The 24,843-nt window shown below is 35.1% G+C and overlaps 1 protein-coding gene across 3 annotated transcripts in view; it reads right to left on the bottom strand.

Annotated features, from left to right (window-relative positions):
• LOC142230222 (frequenin-1) overlaps positions 1 to 24,466 on the bottom strand; it is a 208,027-nt gene extending 183,561 nt beyond the window's left edge. For 2 of the 3 annotated variants that reach the window (XM_075300863.1, XM_075300865.1), the window contains exon 1: positions 24,258 to 24,466. The gene's annotated coding sequence lies outside the window, so the exon portion shown is untranslated. Of the gene's footprint in view, positions 1 to 16,154; positions 16,307 to 24,257 lie in introns of all 3 variants that reach the window. The other variant, XM_075300862.1, reaches the window with a different exon arrangement.
• Positions 24,467 to 24,843: the final 377 nt, after the last annotated feature.

Below are 24,843 nucleotides of genomic sequence, written 5' to 3'. Positions count from 1 at the left end.
GGAAACCACCTGCACGTTGTTGGCGGCGTACCACTCCATGGCCTTTTTACCGTAATGGCAAGATGCCAAATCCGGCCAAAACAGTACGGAACAACCATGTTTCTTCAGGAAAGGATGCTTACGTTTATTCAAACACTCTTTCACGTAAATTTCTTGGTTGACAGTCCCGGAAGCTATGAAAATGCTGCTTTTCAAGCCACAGGTACAGATGGCTTGCCAAACCACATATTTCTTTGCGAACTTTGACAGTTTTAAGTGCTTGAAAATATCTGCTACCTTTCCCCTTCCTTTCGCCGTATAAAACTTCTGTCCCTGAAGCTGCTTGTAGTCGGCTTTGACGTAGGTTTCGTCGTCCATTACCACGCAGTCAAACTTCGTCAGCATCGTCGTGTACAGCCTCCGGGATCGCGCTTTGGCCGTCGTATTTTGTTTATCATCGCGATTTGGAGTCACTACCTTATTGTTAGTCGATAGCCCGGCTCGTTTTTTTGGCTCGATGCACGGTTGTAGACGATACATCCAGCTTATTTGCGGCATCTCGGAGAGAGAGGTTAGGGTTTCGCTTGAAACTACCGGCAAATCTCTTTGTCGTCTCAGCGGGTTCCGGTTTTCGATATCCCCCCGATCCAGACTTCCTGGCTGTCGACAAACGTTCCCCAAACACTTTAATTACAATTGTAACGGTTGATTTGGCAGCTTTTAGCGATTTTGCCAGCTTTGCGTGCGAGTAGCTCGGATTTTCGCGATGCGCGAGCAAAATTTTGATAAGCTGCTCTTCTTGCTTGGACGGCATTTTGACAACTGAAGAGTGAATTCCAAAATCAAAATAGGAGCAACATTCTATACACACACACCTTCAAAATGAGGGGTGTTCAGGTTTTTTAAATGCAAAATGACATTTGAACAACTACTTAGATTTAAATGCTTACTTCAAATCCAGAGTATAATATTCACATCGGAACCAAAGTACATTTATAAAAAACTCAATTTCACACGGTCGAATCGTCTCAATTGCCTCATCCCATATAGGACACGTTACCTGGTATCGGACAGGCAATTCTTAATATATACAACGCGATTGTGGAACAATCTACCGTCTCAACTAAGAAACACAAGTAATTACAATCAATTTAAAATCAAACTGCAAAATCACACTACTTTGATTAATTAATAAAAATTTTTTAAATTGAATATTTAACTATTTTTGTTTCTTGCTCGCTGTCTTATTTATTTTTTATCACTATTATTAATTATAATTATTATTTATTTATCTGTCTATTGTGTAATGTGCACTTTTTGTTAAATGTCTACATCGCTGTTTGACTATTATTAATTTTAATTCCATTTTTTTTTTAATAATTTGTAATTTATTGTCATCATACCATACATTTATTTATTTATTTTTTATTTATTTATCTATTTATTTACTTATTTATTTTGTTTCTGTTTCTTAAAAATTTCAATATTTAATGTTAAACTTTTATTAGTAGTATCGATTGCAAAAATAGAACACTTTCTTTATTTAAATAGTACAGTTTATAAGTGAATTCCTTTGTACTATTTTGGAACCAATAAACAAACAAACAAATTGAATGAAATACGTCAAGTTTATATTGACCAAATTTTGACCGTATCACCCTTTATTGTCCAAAAACCCACTATTCATCACCTTTCTTGGCAAGATCTAGACCATTTTCTCGTAAAATTGCCACTGCTAAGTCGGAAAATGTGATAGAAATATCTCAAATTTACCCCTAATTCATATGCATCTCTTGATAAACCATAAATAGTTTTGGATAATTGCATCAAAATGGCTTTAAATTTAAATGTTTCCCATTTTTTTAATAACATATTCATCCGTTCCCGGATATTAGCCGGTTTAAATTTAAAGTTCAGAGATTTTGTACAAATTGGTAAAATAAAACAGAATATAATATTGAATTCCTGTGAAAGCTGGAAATATAAACGTATTTATACGTAAAAAATCGGCTCTTATTAAAATAATACTTGATTATGGCTTCTAGTATACAAAAGCCTTTCCATGAACTCAATATTTGTTCATCATTTCACTTCACAAAATAAATCCTTATTTCAAATTTGCATCTCTCTCATTCCAGTGGATTCAACAATAACAAAATAGGAATCATAATAAAGTAGTATTTTGTCACAAAGTAATTTTCTACTTAGTTCAGATAAACGGAAACCTAACAACCTCAACTAATTTGCATAATCCACGGCCAAAGTATGTTTGTCAATGATGTTTAAAAAAGCTCTTTTTTTTAATACTTATGAATTTATTTAAAGCATAACTATATTTACATTGTTAGAATTTTATTAAAGCATAACGATGATAGGCTGACATTAAAAAAAAAAAAACAGCATGAATGGATAAATAATTAGTTTAATCGCTTTGTAGAAACAATATAAATACCAAACAGATTGCAGTATTATTTATTTGAAACTTATATGCCTTGAACTTAAACGCGAATATCTATTTAATATGTAAATTAATTGTGTTTACGGTCAATATGTGTACATGTAATGACATACAAAAAGTGTAAATTACCATGCTCTTTAAATAAATAATATATCAATATACATATTATGTAAATTTATATTTGATATTGAGATTCTAACCTATGGCACACATTGTATACGATTTTTTATGATATAGTTAATATTATTAATAAAGCGATTTTATTTATAATATACCCAATAAAAAAATTGACGCCAGCAAAGTAGTAAAAATATTCTCTTTGGATCCGAAAGTGATGCAAAATAGGTCGGATGTCCACAGTAGATTTTCCTAAAGGTGAGTACTAAGTTGAAATTTCGCCGCTAAAATCAAAAATGATTCAGTAAAAGCAGAATTTAAATATATATTTTTTCATTTTATTATGAATTGAAAGGGGAATGATCCACAGCACTAATTCAAAAAATTTATTTTCCTTAAAATTAATTATTTAGGAAAATTACTATTTTCGCCACATATTTCAAACGTATTATGTTAAAACAAGTATATACGGCCGTAAGTTCGGCCAGGCCGAAACTTATGTACCCTCCACCATGGATTGCGTACACGCAGAGAAGGAATATGATCACCTCAAACATGTTTTAAGAAAATGTTATTTTTGTATGGTGACCATGTAACATTTTTGTCACTAAAATGTTATTTTCTCGTCAAATATAACCTGCTTGCCGAAATCAGATACATGATTTTCGAGAAAATAACATGAGGGCTGTTTTCTTTTTGCACTGGATGCAACATTTGTATGGGCTATCCAGAACATCGTTGCACTGGTGTTCTATCCAGAACATCTCATCAGTGTAAGTCGCGCCGATGTTGCCAGATTGTATTTTGATAAAGTGACGCTTCATCGATTCACAATAGCAATTTATCGTGACTATTTTTTCGAAAAACATGAAATTCAAAGTGGTACAGTGTCATAAATAATCGCAGCAGTAAATATTTATTACTAATTGGAGCATTTCATACATTAAAAATGCAAGATTTCACTTTTTTCTGTGATTGTTTTTAAATAGCTGATGACAGTGTTGCATATTTTTGGAGATGTCCTGGATAAACGAGTACTCTGTTTTCGTTTAGTCCTTCACGGCTTAGCATATCCAGTGCTAAAAGAAAACAGCCCTATGGTTGCGAAAACCATGTTACATGGTCACCACCCAAAAATAATATTTTGCTCTTAAAACATGTTTGAGATGATCATATTCCTTCTCTGAGTGTAGAAACTTCTACTAAAGACGGTCATCCACAATTAAATTACTTGGGTTGCGGCCGATTGCAAGGCATCTTAAAACTTCTTAACATAATCCTCTAAATTGTAAGTTAGTCCATGCGGGATATATAGTAGACAAACGAAAGGTCGATTAAATACGTATATATTCAGTTCATGACCGGTATATATATAGAGAAGAAATAATTACAAACCGATATGAACTTTTGTGCGGTAATTATAAAGCCAGAATTGAAATATGGGGGTCGCTTTATGTGGGAGCTATATACAATTATGAACACGAGTGATTTTTCTGTGATTGGTGATCGGTTCATATGGGGGCTATATATAATAATGGACCTGTAATAACCAATTTATGCATGGTTGTTAGAGGCCACACACTAACTCAACGTACAAAATTTTAATCGAATCGGATGCAATGTGCTCCTCCAAAAGGCTACGGAGGTCAAATCTGGGTATCGGTTTATATGGGGACTATATATAATTATGGACCGATATGAACTATTTTTTTTTTCTTCTTGAATATTAGGGACCATATACTAAGACCATGTACCAAATTTCAACCGGATCGGATGAAATTTGCTCCTTCAAGAAGATTCGCAAGCAAAATCCGGGGATCGATTTATATGGGGGCTATGCATAGAAGTGGACCGATATGTCCCATTGCAATACCATCCGACCTACATCGATAATAACTACTTGTGTTTCAAGTCGATAGCTTGTTTCGTTCGGAAGTTAACGTGATTTCAACAGACGGACGGACATCGACTCAAAATTTCACATCGACCCAGAATATGTATATTTTATGGGGTCTTATACCAATATTTCGATGTGTTACAAATGGAATGACAAAGTTAATATACACTAGGTAGGGTCACGGCCTAAGGCAAAAAAAAAGTCGATGCAGTCACCCCCCAGTTTTGTAGCATATTTGAAGACAATTTCAGAACACTAAAACTTTTTTTTTTTCCGTGCACCCTACGACCCCCCGAAATACAATTTACTGTGCTGTGTCGTCATTTGAAGTCCGATCGAAAAGAAACGCATATCGTTGTTCATGGTTGATCAGGGGCTATATTTCGTGCATTGGCCATTTTTGACTCCGACGTCAAATTTGATTTTTAATTTTTTTATTTCGCTTCGTATACCCCTATGATGCCCATTTCTTATAACCATTATAAAGATCTTATCAAAATATGAAACTTTTGCTTTGGAAGTATTTAATTATATTCATAAACAAAAAAGTTACAGAGATTTTAAAAAGTCAATAGGTCACCCTACACCATCAAATAGCTTTTGCTGTTTTGTCATGATATCCGATCGAAACCACATTCTCATCGTTATTCACATCTACGAAATTAATTTGAAAGGTATTTAATACACACAAACTGTTTATCTGTAAATTTCTAACCGTATCATTGTATACATACTCGTTGTGTGCACTACGGCATTTTCTGCGTTATGCAAAGTGCATGTGTTTTTGCTAGAACAATTTGAGAACAGTAGGCTCTCAAATTGTTCTAGCAAAAAATCTAACAAACACTTTCGCTACATGATTTCTTAAGTCTGTCCATATTTTTGTGAGAGAAGGCTGTTGATAGTATTTGAAAAAAGTGAAAACAAAATGAAATTCGAAGCTCGGGATATCGACAAAACTAAATTACCAACAAATCATCAAGTTATTGAATTCCTTTTATATTTAAAGAAAGCAGGCACCGCAAGTGTTAAAAAAAATAAAAAGCTTACATGTTATATACAAGTTGCAATAAAAGTGGTAACAGAATTGTGGAAAATTACGAAGATTCCAATTGTCGGAAATACATCAATTAGAAAATTATTGATAAACCTTATAAATAAACGTGATGAAATAATAAGGAAACACTCAGTGTACTTGCAAACGGAATGGAAAACCTTATTTCGAATTTCGCAATGTAAGTGTAGAATCGAACTTAATAAAAAATGCAGCTGCCCCAACATTAAAAAAATATCTCCAAATACGAAAAAGTTTTTTATTGATCAATGTGGACCAAGAGTTTTATCGCTTTGCAGTATAAATTATGACGGTATGAACGTAGATTCCATTGACGATGTGTCAAATCCTCCCAAATCTACTTACGCCTCTGAGTACGTTCCATGTTCAAGCGAAGAAGAATTTTTTCAGGATGAATGTGATGAAAGGCCTCAAAAACTTCCCCAACTAAAGGTATCTGACGTATCACTGAAAAATTTCGTTTTGGCCTTGGATCGAACTAATACCTCAGATCGCTATGGTTCTTTACTCGCAACTTCTATAATAAAAGATTTAAAAAGTTCAATTGCAACAAAAGCGAGAGAAGAATTTTGTGATATTAGCGAGAAAGTACTAAGCTATTTAGACAGTCTTATTATTGACAAAAACAAGATACAAAGAGAAAGAGCTATATTTAGAGCAGAAGCCCAAGCTACTTACAACAACGACGCTACATTGAAGTGTATCTCTTATGATGGAAAAAAAGATAAAACTATAAAAAAATATACACTAAATAATCAGGTACGCTTCTCTACAATTACTGAAGAACATATAACTATAGTGAAAGAGCCTGATTCCGTGTTCGTTGGATACGCCACACCGGTCAATGGCACAGGCGCCGAAATTCAGAATGCCATTGCAAATTTTTTGAATGCTGCAGGCTATTCTTTAGACCATTTAGTTGCTATTGGTTGTGATGGCACTGCGGTAAATACGGGATTTAAAACTGGAGTAAATGCATGCATGGAGAGATATTTACAACGCCCGCTTCAGTGGAATGTCTGTCTACTGCATTTTAATGAACTGCCGCTTAAAACTTTGATGACCAATATATATGGAAAACAGGTTGGTCCAGGTGTTTGGCCTGGTGAATTTGGACCGGAAATTCTGGCATGTGAACAATATCAGGTATGTATAACGGAGTTAGTTTGTGTCGTAGTCAATTTTTGTACAATGAAACTATTTTCATCCACATTTTTTTCAGGTTGCAAGTGATTTCCAACCTATTGCAATGGGACCCATGCCCGACAATATTGAAAACTGGAAAATTCGCAGCGATCAACTATATTTATATCATATGGTTGTTGCTGTTAATAATGGTACATGTGATGAAAGGTTAGCTACACAGAAACCTGGTCCAGTTAGTACAGCGCGGTGGCTAACAACTGCATCTAGGTTGTTACGACTCTACGTATCTCAAAGTTTTCCAACAGAGGATTTAAGAAATTTGGTTACTTTTGTTGTGAAAGTGTATGCTCCTTTCTGGTTTCTCGTCAAGAGCCAACCTCAATGTATTTATGGAAGTCAGCATTTATTCAAATACATACTCTGGATCCGAGAGTTACCCAATAATATACAAATGATAATTCGGCCAACAATTGAGAACAATAGTTATTATTTTCATCCAGAAAATATACTATTGGCTATGGTAACAGATTTGGACAAAAGAGTACGATTTCGAGCATACGAAATAATAAGAACTGTTCGTAGTGATCCACCCGCTTCAATTCGCGAGTTTCGCGTACCCAAACATCACATTAATTTTGATTGTGACACCTATACTGAAGCAATAAATTGGGATAATGTTCAAATAACCGAACCTCCCTGTTTGCATTTTTATACAGATGAGCAGTTAGTGTTATATCAATATTCATCAGATAATATCATAAAAATACCAGGTAATATATATTTGTTATCAATTATGAGTGCGTTCTTACTATCACCTACTTTGCAGAATTCCCATGCCACTCTCAAAATACCGAACGATTTGTGCGAGTTGTTAATGAATCTACTAGTCATGTTACAGACGATAAACGATTGGGTTATATAATATCCAAAATTAAAAGTCGCCAACAACATAGTAAACTTGATTCTCGACAGGATTTGTTATAAATTAATTCTAAAAAGTTGTTAGCCGCATAATAAAATTGTACAATTAATAAACATGAAATGTACTCAAATCAAATACAAATCTAATCTAATATTTTCTTGTTTAAAGTATTTACTCATGTGACAACATTGCTCACCATTGTGAAGATGACAAGAAAACGCAAAAAAAAAATACGGCGTAGTCAGATGTTGAAAGGCAGAAATTTAACCAATGTGTAAGCAGCATAACGATTTTCGTAATTTTCCACAATTCCGTTACCACTTACTTTTATTGTTAGATTGATTGTTAGATTTTAAAACAGTAGGCTCTCAAGTTGTTCAAGCAAAAACCCAAGAACTTTGCATAACGCAGAAAATGCCGTAGTGCACACAACGAGTATGTATACAATGATACGGTTAGAAATTTACAGATAAACAGTTTGTGTGTATTAAATACCTTTCAAATTAATTTCGTAGATGTGAATAACGATGTGCATGTGGTTTCGATCGGATATCATGACAACACAGCAAAAGCTATTTGATGGTGTAGGGTGACCTATTGACTTTTTAAAATCTCTGTAACTTTTTTGTTTATGAATATAATTAAATACTTCCAAAGCAAAAGTTTCATATTTTGATAAGATCTTTATAATGGTTATAAGAAATGGGCATCATAGGGGTATACGAAGCGAAATAAAAAAATTAAAAATCAAATTTGACGTCGGAGTCAAAAATGACCAATGCACGAAATATAGCCCCTGATCAACCATGAACAACGATATGCGTTTCTTTTCGATCGGACTTCAAATGACGACACAGCACAGTAAATTGCATTTCGGGGGGTCGTAGGGTGCACGGAAAAAAAAAAGTTTTAGTGTTCTGAAATTGTCTTCAAATATGCTACAAAACTGGGGGGTGACTGCATGAACTTTTTTTCGCGACCCTGTCTAATATACACCCCTAAAATTGCGACATTGACTTTGATCACAAAAATGTGTTCATAGACAGGCGGACATGGCAAGTTCGACTCAGGAGCCGGCCCTGAGCATTTTTGCCAAAGACACCATATGTCTATCTCGTCTCATTCCGGGTGTAGCAAATATGCGCAAATTCACAATACCCTATTTTACAGTGACAAAGTTAATATACCCCCATCCTATGGTGGAGGGTATAACAAGTACGCATAGCCTTTTTTTTTGAGAGTTTTTATTTGGGACAATTTTATTTTTTAATAATCTTGATTTGCCTGGAATTCGCCTATTGTCCTTTAACTACATAAGTGGACATTTTGACACTTCTCGTCAGATAATATCTGGATCTGATTCGACTCTTAAAGAACTTTGATTTTAAACTTTTTCATCAGTTCTTTAAAAATTTTAGATTTTGTACTGTATAAATCAGGGATCCGGAGCGGTCCATTTTTTTCGCTCCGCTCCGCTCACGCTCCGGAGAAAAAAAACCGCTCCGCTCCGAGAAAAAAAAATCGCTCCGCTCCACGCTCCGCTCCGCTCCTCTTCGAGAAAATTATAGTACAAACATTGTATTATTTGTTCAATTGAGTTTTATTTTATTTAGAAAAATCGGGCGGTACATATATGGGAGCTATAGCTAAATCTGAACCGATTTCGATGATTTTTTGCACATATAGTTAGTGCTATAGAAGATTACATTTCGCCAACTTTGAGTAAGATGGGTTGATAAATAAGGGTTTTATGACCTAATTTGACAAAATCGGGCGATACATATATATGGGACCTATATCTAAATCTGAACCGATTTCGATGAAATTTTCAGACTTAAAAGGTGATACAGAAGATTATTTTGTGCTAAATTTGACGACGATCGGTTAGTAAAAAAAGTGCAACGTGACCCCATTTGTCGAAATCGGGCAATACATATATATGGGAGCTATATCTAAATTTGATCCGATTTCTTCCAAATTCAATAACGTACGTCCTTGTGCCCAAAAAAACTCCCTGTACCAAATTTCATCAAAATCGGTTAATAATAGCGACCGAAATCCTGTGAACAACAAATACATGGACAGACGCACGGATGGACGGACGGACGCCAAGCGCTAGATCGACTCAGGAGGTTATTCTGAGTCGATCGGTATATATTTTATGGGGTCTAAAATCAATATTTCTTGTAGGCACATTTTTTGGCACATCAAACTTGTTATACCCTAACCACTATGTGGTTTAGGGTATAATGACTTTAAAACAATGTGTTGAAATATTTTATTAATTTTGAAGATTTTTTCAGAAATATTAAATCCATTTTGACTTCATTAAAGGAAGCATTCTAGGAAGCATATGTTAATTTTTCATTTTTTTAGATTTTTTCGTCAGTTGTTATCAAAATCCTTTAAAAACGAGTTAACGAGTTATTTTTTTTTTTCCATATTAAGACTCGACTTCCAGTAGAAATTATGCTATGTTTCAAGTAAAAAGCGTCTTTAAAATAAAGTGTTGAAAAACATGTCTTATTTTTTAACGATTTTTTGCTTTGTAGGCAAGATGCAAAAAGGAAACAAATTTAAAGACAATTTTATTAATTTTAAAGAATTTTTCTTAATTATTAAAGTCACGTTGACCTTACCTCAAAAATTTTATCTTTCATGTTATGATACACATTTTTAAGTAACATCACTTAATTATAAGGACATTACAACTTCATTCAAAAGTTTATTGCCTTTTGGACAAGAAAACAAGTATATACAGCACTAAATTCGGCCGGGCCGAACCTTAAATACCCACCACCATGAACCAAATATTAGGGTTTCCTTTGAAATTTTAGGAGGGCTTGAGGACTTGAGGACACTTCCCGAAGATAAATTTAAAGATTTCACCTATGAGGACTATATCACATTCTGGATTTATAAGAACCATTTTTGTTTGAGTTTTAGAGGAATCATTAACATCTCTTGTAAGTGTGCAAGAAAATTATAAAATAACGTCTTGATTTGAAATCTTAAATATGTAGAAGTAAAATCTGGAAATTTTACATTAAGTTTCAAGCAATTCAAGTGAAGTCGGTCTATATGGAGGCATTACCAAATGGACCGAGCCTAAAATACCAGAATATTTACAATTTCAGGCAAATCAGATAAAAATTACGGTTTCTAGAAACCCAAGGAGTTAAATCGGGAGATCGTTATTATGGGGGCTATACTAAAACATGGACCGCTACTCCCTATTTTCGGCACACCTCTTTATGACCCGAAAATACCTCTAGATTTCCAATTTCAGGCAAATAGGATAAAAACTTCGGATTCTAGAAGCCCAAGAAGTAAAATCGGGAAATCGGTCTATATGGGGGCTATACCAAAATATGGACCGATACTCACCATTTGCAGCACACCTCTTTATGGTCCGAAAATACCCCTAGATTTCCAATTTCAGACAAATTGGATAAAAAATACGTTTTCTATAAGCCCAAGACCCCAAATCGGGAGGTCGTTTTATATGGGGACCATACCAAAACATGGGCCGATACTCACAATTTTTGGCACACGTATTTGTGGTCCTACAATACCTCTAGATTTCCCATTTCAGGTAAATTGAATAAAAACTGCGGTTTCTATAAGCCCAAGAAGTAAACTCGGGAGATCGGTCTCTATGGGGGCTATACCAAAATATGGACCGATACTTACAATTTTTGGCACACGTATTTGTGGTCCTACAATACCTCTAGATTTCTAATTTCAGGTAAATTGAATAAAAACTGCGGTTTCTATAAGCCCAAGAAGTTAAATCGGGAGATCGGTCTATATGGGGGCTATACCAAAACATGGACCGATACTCACCATTTTTGGCACACCTCTTTACGGTCATAAAATACCTCCAGATTTCAAATTTCAGGCAAATTGGATAAAAAATACGATTTCTATAAGCCCAAGACCCCAAATCGGGAGGTCGGTTTATATGGGGACTATATCAAAACCTGGACCGATATAACCCATCTTCGAACTTGACCTGCCTGCAGACAAAAGACGAGGTTGTGCAAAATTTCAGCACGAGTGCTTCATTATTGAAGACTGTAGCGTGATTACAACAGAAAGACAGACAGACGGACATCGTTATATCGTCTTAGAATTTCTCCCTGATCAAGAATATATACATATACTTTATATAGTCGGAAATCTATATTTCGATGTTACAAACGGAATGACAAACTTATTATACCCCCGTCACCATTCTATGGTGATGGGTATAAAAAACTTTATTTTAGAGAAATGCGTCTTCCATGTTAAGCAAAATTTGCATTCTTATTCTAAGGACATGGAATCTTTGACTGCACGACAATATTTTTTTCAGTGTAGAAAACTAAAAAATTAAATATAAATAAGATCGTTTAATTGCATTTATTTGACGTTCATTACAAACATCTTTGTAGTAATACGGGATGAAATTGATCGAAAGTACTGTTGTTACTTTTACATTTACTGTTATATATTTTGACATTTGCCGTTTTTGAAAACAATTACTAAAAAAACACGTTGTGTTTTCCCCAATGTACGTACGTACAAAAATACATATCGTACATTTTAAACGTTTACTCACACTACGCTAAGTACAAGCTAAATTTGAAATTACCTACACAGTGTAATTTCAAAGTTACACATTTCATTCAAGTAATATTTTATTCGGAGCGGAGCGGTTTTTCATTTGGAAACCGCTCCACTCCCGCTCCGCTCCGGATTTTAGAAATGTCGCTCCCGCTCCGGCAAAAAAAGGGCTTGCTCCGCTCCGCTCCACGCTCCGGATCCCTGGTATAAATCAAATAAATAAAGGGTATGAATTTTCGAACTCAGAGAAATGACGACTAAAACAAAATTACCCAAAATTTTCCGGGGGATCCCCTAGCTACACCAATGCCCATGTTCCTGTACATAAGAAGGATTTGAGATGGTATCAAAAATGTAGATCTACAAAGAGGTGTAGTGCATAATATAGTCGGCCGCGGCAACTTAAGTCTTTCCTAACTTGTTCTTTTTTTTTGGTGGATGTGTTCACTGAAACAAAAAATTTGAAGCCCTAGTAATGAAGACCCGTGCAAAAATTGGACGATTTAATTAGATATGAATAGATCTCAAATTTGACCACTTTAGATATATACAGATACACCCATATATGTTGAGATATATCTATATATTTCCATATATGACTAGGATAGATATAAGTGATGCAAAATTGACGCAGAAGCGAAGAATTTAACAAGACGGATGTCCAGCCGTTGCATTGAATTTACATCAGTTCTTAAGGTGTGATCCGAATCCAGTATTTTGTGTGTCGAAAATGGTGACTATCGGTCCATGTTTTGATATTGCCTGAAATTTGAAATCTAGAGGTATTCTAGGACCTTAAAGACGTGTGTCGAAAATGGTGAGTATACATAATAAAATATTTTTTTTAAAATTTCATTATATTTAATTTTGGAACAAAACATAATTTTTATCCCATTGTCAAAACACTTTCCTGACAAATATATATATATATATATATATATATATATATATATATATATATATATATATATATATATATATATATATATATATATATATATATATATATATATATATATATATATATATATATATATATATATATATATATATCTATATAAAAGATGTTTATGATTCCTCTAAAACCCAAAACAAAAATGGTTGTTATAAACTCAGAATATGATGTAGTCTTCATAGGTAAAATCTTTACATTTATCTATGGGAAGCGTACTGGTTGAGCTGATCTGCTTGGGAAAATATCTGTCATGAAACCCCCCTGAAATTTTCAAAGGAAACTACTATATTTGATTCATGGTGGTGGGAGCCACCGTGGTGCAATGGTTAGCATGCCCGCCTTGCATACACAAGGTCGTGGGTTCGATTCCTGCTTCGACCTAACACCAAAAAGTTTTTCAGCGGTGGATTATCCCACCTCAGTAATGCTGGTGACATTTCTGAGGGTTTCAAAGCTTCTCTAAGTGGTTTCACTGCAATGTCGAACGCCGTTCGGACTCGGCTATAAAAAGGAGGTCCCTTGTCGTTGAGCTTAACATGGAATCGGGCAGCACTCAGTGATAAGAGAGAAGTTCACCAATGTGGTATCACAATGGACTGAATAGTCTAAGTGAGCCTGATACATCGGGCTGCCACCTAACCTAACCTAACCTAACCTAACCTATGGTGGTGGGTATTTAAGATTCGGCCCGGCCGAACTTACTACTGTATATACTTGTTAATACATACTAAAGCTTGTTTGAAACGTTTGCTCTAAAATATTTTTAAAAATTCTCAATTTTTCTTGAATGGATGTAACAATTTTTTTCGGCAAAATTTGAATAATTTGTAGCATTTTATCAATTCTTACTCTGTTTTTAACCTATGTTATATGAAACAAAAAAAAGTTAAAAATATCCATTAAAAATGTGAAAAAAGCGAGTTATAGGACATTGAATTAAAAGGCCATCCTGTGTAGTTAAAATAAAGAAAATCATGCCTTTAGAATAACTTCCAAATTTTTTGCTGGGTATCTATACAAAAAATTTTACTTGGATCCAAAGATTTGGACCTTCCTTTAAGGATGCGGCTTCTTTAAACACATTTTAGCAACCTATCTGGCTTTAAATCTACGATCAAAAAAATTAAAATTTTGCATTCTCTTTTCCCGGTATATTAATAAAGCTATTCACGTACATGCAAATGCCAGTTTGTAGATCCAAATTATAACGGACACTGGAAAATAAAAAATGTTTTCTTAATTCCAAAAATAAGTTTATGTTAAAGCAAAGATGCAAAATCCTCAAAATAAATCTTAGCCTATATTTGAAGCGTTTTTATCTTAAATATAAAGATTTAATTTTTCAGTTATTGAGGATGATTTCTTTAAACCAAAAATGCCTTTCTTAACTTTAAGGAAAATTGGCCTTAGTTCAAAGACATACGACTTTTAGGGAGGGACGCAAATTTCCAGGATTTGTATCCTAATTTTTTAATTTTTAATTTGTTTGAGGCATAGATTATAAACATCCTTTTAATTAAAATTTCATTGTATTAAAGAAATTTGTCCTTAGTATTGCGCAAATTCCACATCCTAAAAGTTAGTTTGTGTAATCTTCAATACCACGTAAATAAAGGGTGATTTGTTAAGAGCTTGATAACTTTTTTTAAAAAAAAAACGCATAAAATTTGCAAAATCTCATCGGTTCTTTATTTGAAACGTTAGATTGGTCCATGACATTTACTTTTTGAAGATAATTTCATTTAAATGTTGACCGCGGCTGCGTCTTAGGTGGTCCATTCGGAAAGTCCAATTTTGGGCAACTTTTTCGAGCATTTCGGCCGGAATAGCCCGAATTTCTTCGGAAATGTTGTCTTCCAAAGCTGGAATAGTTGCTGGCTTATTTCTGTAGACTTTAGACTTGACGTAGCCCCACAAAAAATAGTCTAAAGGCGTCAAATCGCATGATCTTGGTGGCCAACTTACCGGTCCATTTCTTGAGATGAATTGTTCGCCGAAGTTTTCCCTCAAAATGGCCATAGAATCGCGAGCTGTGTGGCATGTAGCGCCATCTTGTTGAAACCACATGTCAACCAAGTTCAGTTCTTCCATTTTTGGCAACAAAAAGTTTGTTAGCATCGAACGATAGCGATCGCCATTCACCGTAACGTTGCGTCCAACAGCATCTTTGAAAAAATACGGTCCAATGATTCCACCAGCGTACAAACCACACCAAACAGTGCATTTTTCGGGATGCATGGGCAGTTCTTGAACGGCTTCTGGTTGCTCTTCACTCCAAATGCGGCAATTTTGCTTATTTACGTAGCCATTCAACCAGAAATGAGTCTCATCGCTGAACAAAATTTGTCGATAAAAAAGCGGATTTTCTGCCAACTTTTCTAGGGCCCATTCACTGAAAATTCGACGTTGTGGCAGATCGTTCGGCTATTCATGATGAAATGTCAAAGCATACTGAGCATCTTTCTCTTTGACACCATGTCTGAAATCCCACGTGATCTGTCAAATACTAATGCATGAAAATCCTAACCTCAAAAGAATCACCCTTTATATATATATTTTTTTAGAGTAGGTTAATTTTAGAAAATGTTAACTAAACTGTATTATAAAGTACGATGTTAGTATCCCCGTACTATCCCCATTGAGTGCCCTAAATGTGAAATTGGCTATAACATTTGTTACAAGCATAGGACAATTTTCATTTCTTTGAGAAGGACGTAATTGGTTTGTCAGAGTAAATAAATAATTTTAAAATTGACTTTAACAATTGTTACCAGAATTGGAAAATGTTCATTTATTTGAGGAAGACGTAATAGGTTTGCCAGAGTAAATAAATAATTTAAAAATTATGAATAAACTCTTGCGCAAAATTTTGCCCCCAGTAGTAAATCACGTCAACAAATTCTCAATTATTTTTTTTATCCATGTGTTACCATAACTATGGGATCTAAAAAGTGCTTAGTTACAGTAAAAGTCAATAATTTATATATTACAACTTACCATCATTTAACTAAAACATCCTTGGATATTACAGCTTTTGTTTGCACCACTACCCTCCAGTTATTTGCAAGCACTCCCTTAACCGTATTACACAAAGTCACAAAGGCCGGAGATAGAGACAACAATGTTGCTTCCTATTATTTTTGTTATTTCTATTGTTGTTGTACACAGTAAATATAGAAAAAAATCAGTTTAATCCGTTTTTAACAGGTCTTAATCCATAGCCAAAAACAAAATATGGATTCAAAAGTCAAAAGCTTCACAACTGTGAGGGGAGGACTAAGTGGAGCATTACAAATGCTAGTAGAGAGCACAATGTGAGCGTTATATAAAACCGGAAAAGGGATGAGGAAATTACACTAAATACACACACACACACATATATAACCACACATACACATATTTAAACTGGTATTTATGCAAGATTCATTTATGGAACTAGGCTTAAACGAGGAGCACAAATATACACACTCACGCATAAAGACTTTCATATGTGTGGATGTATACATATTTATGTTTTGTATGAGCTTGTAGTTGTAGTTGTTTGTGTACGCAATAGTGAATGTAGACTAAAATAAACGATGACCTTTCAACAAGAGATAGCAGTCAACGTTCGTTCATTGTTGTTGACAAAATCTACTTCACGAGAGAAAAACAGACAATAGTCACAAGAGTCAACCATCCAGATAACTGTTACAAAATCGTAAAAAAATGAATGCAGACACTGACACATTAGTTGTGAATCCATTTAACAAGATTTCCATTCCACTCCGATAACTGAAAATGTTTGGAATGGGACTGATGTTCATAGATTTGCGAAAAGTGTTGTCAATTTGAAAATATTTTCGACAGAGATTTTATGTAAATTTATGTGATATAGTTGGATTTTCTATGACTGATTTGATTGTCAATGGAGTAAATTGGAAGTTGTTTCACAAACGCATACCGGGAAATAAATTATCCGATTTTGCTGATATATTTATCGAAGGTTGAGGTTGAAATCTAGCCAAATCCGCTACTATATTCGACAATTTGTCAGGGAGGGGGACCCCCGCCCAAAGAGAAGCAAATTTCATCCCATCCGGCTGAAATTTGGTACATGGTGTTGGTATATAGTCTCTCACAGATTGACCGCTTGGAGGAGCAAAATTCATCCGATCCGGTTAAAACTTAGTACGTGGTGTTAGTATATGGTCTCTAATAACCATGCAAAAATTGGTCCACATCTGTCCATAATTATATATAGCACCCATATAAACCGATCCCCAGATTTGACCTCCGGTACCTCTTGAAGGAGCAAAATTCATCCGATCCGATTGAAATTTGGTACATTTCGCTAATGTATGGCCGATAACAACCATGCCAAATTGGTCCGTATCGATATATTATATATAGCACCCAATTAAACCGATCCCCAATCACAGAAAAATTACAATTGCCACAGGAGCCAAAAATAATCTACCAAATTTTATTGTCATAAAGGGTGATACGGTCAAAATTTGGTCAATATAAACTTGACGTATTTCTTTCAATTTTGCATTTAAAAAACCCGAACATCCCTCATTTTGAAGGTGTGTGTGTGTGTGTAGAATGTTGCTCTTATTTTGATTTTGGAATTCACTCTTCTGTTGTCAAAATGCCGTCCAAGCAAGAAGAGCAGCGTATCAAAATTTTGCTCGCGCATCGCGAAAATCCGAGCTACTCGCACGCAAAGCTGGCAAAATCGCTAAAAATGCCAAATCAACCGTTACAAATGTAACTAAAGTGTTTGGGGAACGTTTGTCGACAGCCAGGAAGTCTGGATAGAGGGCAAATCGAAAACCGGAAGCCGCTGAGACGACAAGGAGAGTTGCCGGTAGTTTCAAGCGAAACCCTAACCTCTCTCTCGGAGATGCCGCAAATAAGCTGGGTGTATCGTCTACAACCGTGCATCGAGCCAAAAAACGAGCCGCACTATCGACTTACAAGAAGGTAGTGACTCCAAATCGCCATGATAAACAAAATACGACGGCCAAAGCGCGGTCCTGGAGACTGTACACGACGATGCTGACAAAGTTTGACTGCGTGGTAATGGACGACGAAACCTACGTCAAAGCCGACTACAAGCAGCTTCCGGGACAGGAGTTTTATACGGCAAAAGGAAGGGGAAAGGTAGCAGATATTTTCAAGCACATAAAACTGTCAAAGTTCGCAAAGAAATATCTGGTTTGGCAAGCCATCTCTACCTGTGGCTTGAAAAGCAGCATTTTCATAGCTTCCGGGACTGTCAACCAAGAAATTTACGTGAAAGAGTGTTTGAATAAACGTCTGCTGCCTTTCCTGAAGAAACACGGTTGTTCCGTACTGTTTTGGCCGGATTTGGCATCTTGCCATTACGGTAAAAAGGCCATGGAGTGGTACGCCGCCAACAACGTGCAGGTGGTTCCCAAGGACAAGAACCCTCCCAACACGCCAGAGCTCCGCCCAATTGAGAAATACTGGGCTATTGTCAAGCGGGACCTAAAGAAGACCAAAAAAACTGCTAAGGACGAGCAGCAGTTCAAGGCAAACTGGCTTTCTGCGGCGAAGAAGGTGGACAAGGTGGCTATAAAAAATCTGATGGTAGGTGTCAAGCGTGAGACCCGGCAATTCGGATTTGGAAAAGCGAAAGCCTAACTGAATATTTTTCCTGAATTTTATACTAATTGAACTTGAAAAATAAATTTAATTTGATTTTTAAAATAAACGATTTCACCGATTTACACGCGTTTTCCCTTGACCAAATTATGACCGTATCACCCTTTAGAAAATGTTGTCAAAATTTTATATTTCTATAGGAATTTTTTCCAAATTTTATTTTTATAGAAAATTTTGTCAACATTTTATGTCTTTATGATATTTTGTCAAAATATAGTTTGTCAAACATTTATTTCTATAGAAAATTTTGTCAAAATTGTATTTCTATAGAACATTTTGTCAGCATTTTATTTCTGTAGAAAATTTTGTCAAAATGTTATTTCTGTAGAAAATGTATGAAAAATTTCATAGTAGGAGAGGAATATTTTGCAAAATCTTCCAAAACATCAAGTATTGTACCAATCTACCAAACAGTAAAAAATTTGTCATTTTTGGTAGACTCTTGTTCATAATTGTATATATCCCCCATATAAAGCGACCCCCATATTTCAGTTCTGGCTGTATAATTACCGCACAAAATTTCATAACGGTTCGTAATTATTTCATCCTTATATACAACGGTCAAGATTGGCTCGACCAGCACTGAGGAGAGATTATCGACCGCTGAATAAATATTGTTTATTCTTCTTCCTATACCGAAAAAATTGTTGAACTTATTTTTTTTGTACCCTTCGACATAGGATGGGGGTATATTAACTTTGTCATTCCGTTTGTAACACATCGAAATATTGTTCTAAGACCCCATAAAGTATATATATTCTGGGTCGTGGTGAAATTCTGAGTCGATCTGAGCATGTTTGTACGTCCGTCTGTTGAAATCACGCTAACTTCCGAACGAAACAAGCTATGGACTTGAAACTTGGCACAAGTAGTTGTTATTGATGTAGGTCGAATGGTATTGCAAATGGGCAATATCGGTCCACTTTTACGTATAGCCCACATATAAACGGATCCCCAAATTTGGCTTGCCGATCCTCTAAGAGAAGCAAATTTCATCCGATCCGGCTAAAATTTTGTACATGGTGTTAGTATATGGTCTCTGCCAACCATGCTAAAATTGGTCCACATCGGTCCATAATTATATATAGCCCCCATATAAACCGATCCCCCAATTTGGCTTGCGGAGCCTCTAAGAGAAGCAAATTTCATCCGATCCGGCTGAAATTTGGTACATGGTGTTAGTACTCTAATAACCATGCAAAAATTATCCATAATTATATATAGCCCCCATATAAACCGATCACCAGATTTGACCTCCGGAGCCTCTTGGAAGACCAAAATTCATCTGATATAGTTGAAATTTCGTACGTTGTGTTAATATATGGCCTCAAACACCAATGCAAAAATTGGCCGAAATCGGTTCATAATTATATATAGCCCCCATATAAACCGATCCTCAGATTTGACCTCCGGTGCCTTTTGGAGAGCAAAATTCATCCGATCTGGTTGAATGATCTGGTATGATGATCTGGTATGGTCCATATCAGTCCATTATCATATATAGCCCCCATATAAACGGATCCCTAGATTTGGTTTTGAAGCCACTTGGAGGAGCAAATTTCATCCGAGTCAGTTAAAATTTGGTACATTGTGCTAGTATATGGCCGTTAACAACCATGCCAAACTAGTTCCATATCGGTCAATAGTTATATATAGCCCCCAGATAAATCGATCCCCAATCACACAAAAATTGGTCCATATCAAGTTCATAATTGTATATAGTCCAATTCTGGCTCTCTACGTACCGTGCAAAAGTCCATATCGATTCGTAATTATTTATAGAATTACCTATACATATCTTTTTTGTCTAATATATACCACGTATGGACTAACTCACAATTTAGAAAACGATTTTAAGAAGTTTTAAGATATCACAACCCAAGTAATTCGATTGAGGATGACAGTATTTCGTAGAAGTTTCTACACAATCCATGGTGAAGGGTACGTTATATTCGGCCTGGTCGAACTTACGGCCGTATATACTTGTTTTTTTTTTTTAATTTTTAGTGTTCGTCAAATTTTAAGCCTCTCTGAAAATATACGCCATGATGAATTCTATTAATAAGTTATATCTGTCTTCATTAGTAATTTAGACATAGTTATGGGCCGTTTGGCATGTTTTGGAAAGATTATATAGCGCAAAATATACGTAAATATTTAGGTCGTTGAAGGAGTGGTATCGTGACAAGGGACAATGAAGCGAGCTATGTATAGCTAGTTATAAACAAAATTCTTACAAATGCCGATATGAGAAAAATATTTCGATAAATTCAAGTAAAATAATATAACATTATACATTTTTTTTCTCGTTAAATGAAATTTCGTAAGGAAAGTCTAAATCTGGCGGGGCCGACTATATTGTACCCTGCAACACTTTTCTGACCCGATCTGGAGAAAATTTGTTAGACTACTACAAAATCTATAGACATAAAATTTAATTCGGCTAATGCCCTGGTGTGGAACACAAGGTTAGTAAAAAACAAATAAGTAAAGTCTAAAGTCGGCCGGGGTCGACTATATAATACCTTTCAACACTATATGGACCACAATTTTTGGTATCATATCAACACCTTTAAATTTGTTGGGAGATACATGAAGGTTTATATTCCCATATACAAATATTTAAATCAGAACCGATTTGGAGGATTTTTTATACTTCTACAAAAGCTCTCGTCTTAAAATTTAAAATTAAAACGAAACACAATTAAGTCAATAAATATGGGAAAATTGCACAAAAATGCATGCGATACGCATGTATTAGAGGTATCAGACAATTTGAGGAATTTTTACAATTTTGTTATTTGGCAGTGGTGATTTCACATGAATACTGGCTAGATTCCGCCAAGATAGGTGGTCAAGTTTGGGGTTTGTGACAATATCTGACCACATCGAGCGACATTTACACAAGCCGGAGCCTCGTTAAAATCTTATCCGATTCTGTGGAAAGTCTGGGAAAATCTTCGCTGACGTTGTTTCAATGTTGCCTAAATCGGCCTAATGTTGCCTAAATTCTGTGTAAAATAAAGTCAATTGGAGTAAAATCCCGTTGAAATGGGGGATAAAGTATTACATTTTCTACCATATTTCAACAAATCAGTCGTATATAGCTATATCCAAATATTTACCAATTTAAACTAAATTTGATACAAATTGCTAAAATCTTAATTCTACTCTCAGAGCAAAATTTCAACTAATCGACTATATGAAATAAATAAAAAAATGAAGGACATAAAAAAAATTGGCTTCTAGGGCCAGTAAAATCCATATCGGGCGAAAGATATATATTGGACCTAAATCCAAATCTGAACCGATTTTAACAAAATTTGGCATGGATAGCTATAATAATAGGTTAGGTTAGGTTAAGTGGCAGCCCGATATATCAGGCTCACTTAGACTATTCAGTCCATTGTGATACCACATTGGTGAACTTCTCTCTTATCACTGAGTGCTGCCCGATTCCATGTCAAGCTCAATGACAAGGGACCTCCTTTTCATAGCAGAGTCCGAACGGCGTTCCACATTGCAGTGAAACCAATTAGAGAAGCTTTGAAACCCTCAGAAATGTCACCAGCATAGCTAAGGTGGGATAACCACCGCTGAAAATTTTTTGGTGTTCGGTCGAAGCAGGAATCGAACCCGCGACCTTGTGTATGCAAGGCGGTGCAATGCTAACCATTGCAATGCTAACCATTGCACCACGGTGGCTCCCTAGCTATAATAATAAGTCTACTCTCTGCGAAAAGTCTCACATTAATCACAGTAAAGTTTGGCCACTATGGTCATATGAGCCTAAATCGGGCGAAAGATATATATTGGACCTAAATCTAAATCTGAACCGATTTCAACCGAATTTAGCATGCATTGCTACAATGTCAATTCTACTCCCCTTGCAAAAATGAATCGGTGTTAAACTTTGGCCCCAGTGGTCATATGGTTCAAAATCGGGCGAAAGATATATATGGGGAAAAATATGTATACATCTGAACCGATTTCAACCAACTTTAGCATGTATTGCTAGAATGCCAATTCTACTCCCTTGTGCAAACTTTTACGTCAATCGGTTGGAAACTTTGGCTTCTGGGACCGTATAAGTGTATATCGGGCGAAACATATATATGGGAACTATATCCAAATCTGAACCGATTTGGCTTATTTTTTGCGAGTTTTCGAAGACTCACAAAATATTTTAATCGCAGATCGGGGATAACTACATATTGCAGCTATATCTAAATCTGAACTGTTTTTTTTCCAAAATCAATAGCGATTGTCTCTGAGCTAAAACAAAATCCTATGCCAAATTTGAGGACAATCGGTCATAAATTGCGAGCTTTACTTTGCACACTAAATTACATATACATACACATGGATAGATAAGCAGTCAGACAGACGGACATCGCTAAATCGACTCAGAATTTAATTCTAAGACGATCGGTATACTAAACGATGGGTCTGAGACTGGTCCTTCTTGGCGTTACATACAAATGCACAAACTCTACCACAGGTGAAGGCTATAAATATCCCCAGAATGTTTCCAATTAAAATTTTAATTTATTAAAAAAATATTCAATTAAAAATTTAATTGGTTCAACAAATTTGTTAATTGATACAATCATTGGTTATGGTTTCTCATATTGGGGAAATTTTAATCAAAACATAATAGTTTCCATTAACTAAAATTAAATTAAATTGTACCATACGCGGCCCATGGTGAATTTTTAGAATAATTATTTAAATAGCTTACGATCAAGTTTAAGATATTTTCCACCTATATTTTCAAAACCCCATTCACCATTTGCTAAAATAGCATCGATAGCTGTGAACTCTTTCATTCTATAAACGAAGATGTATGTGTGCCGCGGCGGGTGCCTTCATAATGTGTACGTGGTTATGTGTGAATATTTCTATGTGTGCTACGTTTTTTGTTTACATAATCCTTTTAAATGTTGTTGTTATTTTTTTTTTCTTCATTAATATTTTCATGTAGTTTTCATTCCTTCCTGTTTATTTTTTTTTTTCAAATTTTATGATAATGACTTTTTCACATCCTTTTCAACGTCTGCAAGACCCTGTTAACGGAAGTTTGCGATGTTGTTTCTTAGAGGGTAAAAGGCTTAATTTCAAAGGCCGGAATTTCTTTTTTTGATAAATCCTCTTTTTCACTGATTTGAAATACTGCAAATGATTACAAACTAAAAACACACGGGAGAGTTGATGGTCACTAAACACTCAAAATTAATTTGGGTCATGTTCTTCCAATTGAAAAAAAACGTTGAATAATTCAAATTGAAAATTGTTTAGCTGTGTTATTTTTCAAATCCGTTATTTTACTGAGTATTTTGTTGTTTTTCTATATATATGCACAATTTTTATTTTAAATTAATTATTTTTTTTTAACTATAAAAGAAAATTTCTGATTTAATTTTCTACCGTATTTTTTCTATATCCTTTTTTTCAGGTTTCCATTCAAATATTCAAATCATGCACCAAATCCTTGTTTTTTCTATTTTGTGCTCTGCGATTTTTGTTGTGAGTTTGTATGAACGGGGCACTGTATTAACACGCGTGTTTACAATGTTTCCAAAAGGCGGTCAAAATAGTGACTGAAATATTTGTTAAAGCTTCAGGGCCAAATGTTTTGTAACTTACTCGCAGCATTTGTCCCTTCAACCAGCTAACACACAGTGTGCCTAGTAAGTGTGTTAGTGTTTGCATGCTAAAGGATACCTTATCCTTCTTACTCATTCAGAGAGGTGAATTTACTTGAACAAAGGCCAAGTTTGTTTGTTCCCCAATTTGAGTGTAACATAGCCGCGATTTACACTCAAATAAAGTAGCAAGTAAGCACGTTGTTTGTCAGAGTGTAAAAAAATGAGTCAACGCCAGTGCTGCCGCTACTACTTCAATCGAAGTATTTTGCTTCATTTTCGCAAAATTTACTTCGTCACTCCTTCTTCCAAAAATCTGCTTCACTTTTTGTTCTGCTTCAAATTTTTGAATTTTTCCCCATATTACC

Source organism: Haematobia irritans, chromosome 3, assembly GCF_050003625.1.
Source record: "Haematobia irritans isolate KBUSLIRL chromosome 3, ASM5000362v1, whole genome shotgun sequence".
Classification (NCBI taxonomy): Eukaryota; Metazoa; Arthropoda; class Insecta; order Diptera; family Muscidae; genus Haematobia; species Haematobia irritans.
This window is presented reverse-complemented; position numbering and strand designations above follow the sequence as displayed.